The sequence below is a fragment of the Apis dorsata genome, unplaced genomic scaffold (genome assembly GCF_000469605.1).
Source record: "Apis dorsata unplaced genomic scaffold, Apis dorsata 1.3 scaffold_949, whole genome shotgun sequence".
Lineage (NCBI taxonomy): Eukaryota > Metazoa > Arthropoda > Insecta > Hymenoptera > Apidae > Apis > Apis dorsata.
Genome location: NW_006264058.1, coordinates 23,940 through 29,199, shown reverse-complemented (window position 1 = coordinate 29,199; position 5,260 = coordinate 23,940). Strand labels below are relative to the sequence as shown.

At 26.7% G+C, this 5,260-nt stretch overlaps 1 long non-coding RNA gene across 1 annotated transcript in view; it reads right to left on the bottom strand.

Moving 5' to 3' along the window:
* LOC116186577 overlaps nucleotides 1–4,800 on the bottom strand; it is a 7,383-nt gene extending 2,583 nt beyond the window's left edge. Inside the window, exon 1 of the long non-coding RNA XR_004151598.1 lies at nucleotides 4,768–4,800. This is a non-coding gene — a long non-coding RNA (uncharacterized LOC116186577). The remainder of the gene's footprint in view (nucleotides 1–4,767) is intronic.
* Between the last annotated feature and the right edge of the window lie 460 nt (nucleotides 4,801–5,260).

Genomic DNA, 5,260 nt, shown 5'->3' with positions numbered 1-5,260 from the left:
ATTATTATAATTATTATAATTATTATTATTATTATTATTATTATTATTATTATTATTATTATTGTGAAAATGATACGTGCCAAAAAATATTTTGCAATACTGACGGTTGATTCTATTCACTCATTCCTCGCACAATTCCTCGATAATTACTCATTTTTTATTGGATGATAACAATCTGTTTTAAATTAAATCAAAATCGAGAAAGATAATTGGACAAACCGATAATTAATAATTTTCTCGATTGATTAAAATCTTTCTTCCATTCTGAAACTTTTTATACTTTTTTCTACGACGAATTCTTTTAAATTCAAAATTATAAGCTCGATTCGTCCAATTTCTTCAGATTTAGAAGAAAACAATAATATCGAGGAATTGATTCAACGTTTCTTAACCAATGATTTAAATAAAAGAGAGAGAAACTTAACGCATAAATAAAAAAAAAAAATTTAATCTTTTCTATTGGAGGTTAAGAAACGCTGACAAATATGGATGCGTCATACACATACGCGCGAGTGAACAACAACCATTTCCAGAATGTCTACGTATTCTTCGCTTAATAATATTATTCTTATCGATAGAAACGAACAATAGTATTATCCTAATTTATACCTTCGATGTTAATCAAATCATTGTATTCTTGTTAAGAAAAAAATTTGTTAAAAGACAAAAATTGAATCTTGGATAATTTTCACTTGCTCGTTACTATTATCATATATAATAGACAATAAAAACATTTGTTCATAATTAAAATTATTTTATTATTCTATATTTATCTTGGAATAAATAAAAAAAAAACAAAAAAACATTCGTTTCTTTCAACCGTTATCCCCCGTACTAGTGACTTGTCTCTGAATCACAATCGCATTTGCATATATAATATCGCGATTAAGTTGTTATCGGATGACTAATAAATTTAATTATACAATAAAGAAATAAATTAAAACGAATAAAGAATAGGATTTTTAATAATATTTCCTTTGTATAAATAAACAATGTTACGATTAATAAATATTTGTTATTTTTCTATCTGCTTTATCACACGGTAACTATGTATGAAATCTTTCTTTGGGGAAATAAATCATCGTTAAGGAATATACATATTTATCAACATATCACTTGAATTCGCAATTAGTTATTAATTTACAGTTTCAGTAAATTATTTAATTTATCTTTTTTTTTTTCTTTTTTTAATTATAACCGTTCGACAAATTTATTAATTTTTATTGCCAACTATATTTATCTTTCTTTTCTTTTCCGCTCTAACTCTTTCGATTCGAAAATTGAAGATAATTTCTACTTAATCAGCGCCATTTTCCACTCTAATTAGGGATGTAAGTCGATTAAGAAAAAAGCTTGGTCAACAACGAACCTAGCGGCTACTTTAACTAATTCACTTCGTTTATCGAAATTTTTCATCGACAACATTTAATAAGTAACAATTGAAATCTAAAGATACCCATACATATATATATATATAAGATATATATATACATATAAATATTCGTAACTATCGTGCACTTTGTTTACGATTAATCGTCGATGAAAATATCTCTCCAAACGATCAAACAAGTTATCACAACCACTTTCCACTTTAATTTCTTCTATGTTTCATATTTTAAATATACTAAATAAATGTTTCTTTTTTTTTTTCTTTTTTTTTTTTTTTTCTTTGAAATAAAAACACATACACAACTAAATCGATAATATCAACGTTTCTTTTTTTTTACAAATATAATCACAGAATTCTTCTTTCTTATATATCATTTTCATATTCTAGAAGAGAAAAAGAAAGAAACAAAAAGGAAATATATTTACAACGTAATTCGTTGCGACAGTTGAATCAGATATCGAATCAAATCATTTCAAAGATCTACTCGCAAAACTCGATTTGTGCATACGTTCGATTTCTCGATTCTTTGTTGACCACCACGTAATTTTGTAATAATTTATTTCTCAATTAATACGGCTAATTAGATACATCTACTTAGGCTTAGATAATTCTATGTAAGGCATGGAGTATGTCATCTCGTTATCTGGTATCTAGATTATTCGTATATCTTTATAAATTTTTTTTTTTTTTACTATTTTTCTTTCAATCAAACGCTCGGCGCACACACACCTTCTTTCCCCGTTTTTTCGCTTTCATACGCGATCGCACGTTTTTCTTTTCTCACTTTTGCTTTATCTTTCCCAACATTCTCTCCCTCTCTCTCGCTCTCGTTCTTTTCTCGCGGATCATTTAAAATTCGTTTAATTCAATTTCTAAACTATTCAAACTTTTCCTTTTTTTTTTTCTTTTTTTTTTTTTTTTTTTTTTTTTTTTTTTTCTTCACTTTTACTTTCAATTATAATTATTCGATCGATTTTCGTTCGAATTTCATTCGATTGTTTCGGTGGTCTCGACGCAGAATGATCGATCGATTAAAATTTACTATTCTCCCCTCATGTGATTTCAGCCTGATAGAAATCGCGTTTCCCAATCGAAATTCATTTGTTTTATTTATTTATTCATTTATTTTTATCCGTCGACTAATTGGTTGGTGTGGCACGTCTTTACGCGTTATATTTATATTTAACATGTGTATAATCACATAAAAGAACAGAGAAGAGATATTTTCGGTAACTAATCATACCGATCACTTCATACAACCACCTCCCCCCCTCCTTTTTAAAATCACGGGGGAGGGGGAAGGTAGGTAAAAAAAAAAAAAAAAAGAAAAAAAAAATGATAAAACGGCGCTAACATTTCTTTTCTCGAATCACTTGCCACTTCTCTCTATTTATACTTTATCTATAAGAGTAAAAGTTCCATGAATCCGGCCTAAGTTAATTAGCTCGTTGATCAATGACTAATTTATCGGTTAACCTAACGGATAATTAATTCGATAATTCGACCTTACCCTACGACGGTAACTCGATCGATTACTTAATGTTAATTATCCTTTTATCATGGGTAACCATCCATCACAAAAAAAGTTTTCCGCCTTTTCGTTTTCTTTTTTTTTCTTTTATTACTTCTAATTATTACTCCCTTGTTATTCCTCCTCGAATCTTACGAATTATCGTTATTATTAATGTTGTTGTTGTTGTTGTTGTTATTATTATTATTACTATTATTATTATTATTTTATTTACAAATTATTTCGCTTTATAAAAAATAACTAATCAAGAAGTACAACAATTAGAACTCTAACAATACAAAAAAGTAACTGTTAGTTCTTTTCTTCTTTTTCTTTTTTCTTTTTTTTTTTTCTTTTTTTCTCGCGAACGTTGCTTCCGAAAAAAAAAAAATGCACATCGAAATCGATAATTAAGTTTTTGAAAAAAACTGAAAAATAAATTTTTACAACTATTTGTGGAAAAAAAATATTCGTATTATTTCGAAATTGAATCAATATACACTATATATATATGTATGTATATATGATCATCGAGGATCAAAAAAAAAAAAAAAAAAATGGATGGATGGAAATGGTTATGGTATTTCAATTTAATTTACACGTTTAATTGGAATTGCATAAGTTTAAATTATATTCAACGAATAATTTAAGAACATTTTTCTTCTCGCTCTCTCTTTTTTTTTTTTTTTTTTTTTTTTTTTTTTAAGAATATTCAGCTAAAAGCTTTTAAAGGAAGATGAATAATGAATAAATTTGATCGAGAATTCGAATATTAAATTCGAATTTGAATCAAATTTTTGGATTTTCAGTCGCCTTGAAAATATTACGAATAATATTTAGGGTAATTAATTCCAAAAGTAAAAGGCAGTAAATACAGCTAAATCTTCTTTACCTTCAACGATACTTAACAAACTAATTAGTTAAACAGAAAATTTAATTCATATATATATATAACGCATATAAATATTTAATTCATCGTATTTCAACCACTTCTTCGCCACAACATTATCAATTAACCATTTCCATCTTTGAGTTCGCGTTTATCTTCTAAATAGTAGAGTTTGCAAATAGACGAGTAATTTTTTTTATCAACCAAATTTAAGCAAATTTACGTATCTCGAAATTCTGTAAATTGTAAATCGTGTACGAAAATGATTATTGCTCGAAAATGGTTCCAATCTGGATACATTCGATCCGATTCTTGTATCCGATTCTTCGACGGATACACGATTTGTCGCTTTGATAAAAAAGAAAACTATTTCCCTCGATAATAATTCTTTTTTTTTTTTTTTTTTTCCACTTCTTCAGTCGCAATAATACGTAAAAAGATCCGAAAACGATCCAAAAATCGTCAACCTTTCAAATCGTAATCTTAATTCCTATCCCCTAATTTAGAAAATTTATTGCTAGGTTCTTTTTTTTTTTTTTTTTTTTTTTTTTTTTTTCCGTTCTTTTTTTTCTTTTTACGTGTAAAATTTCTATCCAAATTTTCTTTTTTTTTTTATCATCGATATCTCTCTCTCAACCATGATCGATCGATCGATCGATCGATCGATCGATGATCAATTAATCGTATTTCACAATTTCATAAGAAAGATCGAAATTATTCGAAATAATTTAAAAAGCAACACATTTAACTCGCAACGATTTAAATTGTTTCGCGTCTATCTATTGGTCGAGTTTTAAATTATTAAAAAAATTTCAAGCGTTATACATATTAATGACAATAATAACGAATCGTTAACAAAAGAGCTGTACACGCGCCGCTTTGAAGATCGCTTATCGTTCACATGATGACAACAAAAAATTAATAAATATGTAAAACAGTAGGTAGGCGCAGTTAGATATGAACTGCACGTTGGTACACATATATATATATATATATATATATATATCTCTTTCTCTCTCTATAAGAATTTACTAAATAACCGAAATTACGATTAACGTAAATATATATATATATATATATTTCTCTCTCTAGTTCTTTTTTCTTTCTTTTTTTTTTTTTTTTTTCAAATAAAACATCTAAGAAATACTTTTTTTTTTTTAGAAAGAAAAAAAAAAAATTAATTCATCGAGATCGATTCATTTTTCGATTTGATCTTCGCTTCATTTTAATCAAAAAAAAATTTAATCACGAGGTAACGAGGAAACGAAATATCGATATATCTTAGAAAAAAAAAAAAAAAAAAAAAATGTACACGTTTAGGCCAAGCAATAAGCTTAATAAGCTTAATAGGCATCCTCTTAATAACAACACGATCGAATAATAATAATAATAATAATTAATTGCACTTATTTCTCGTTAATCTCGAACTACGAATGACAATTGTGGTAAAATTCATATAAAATATTTATGA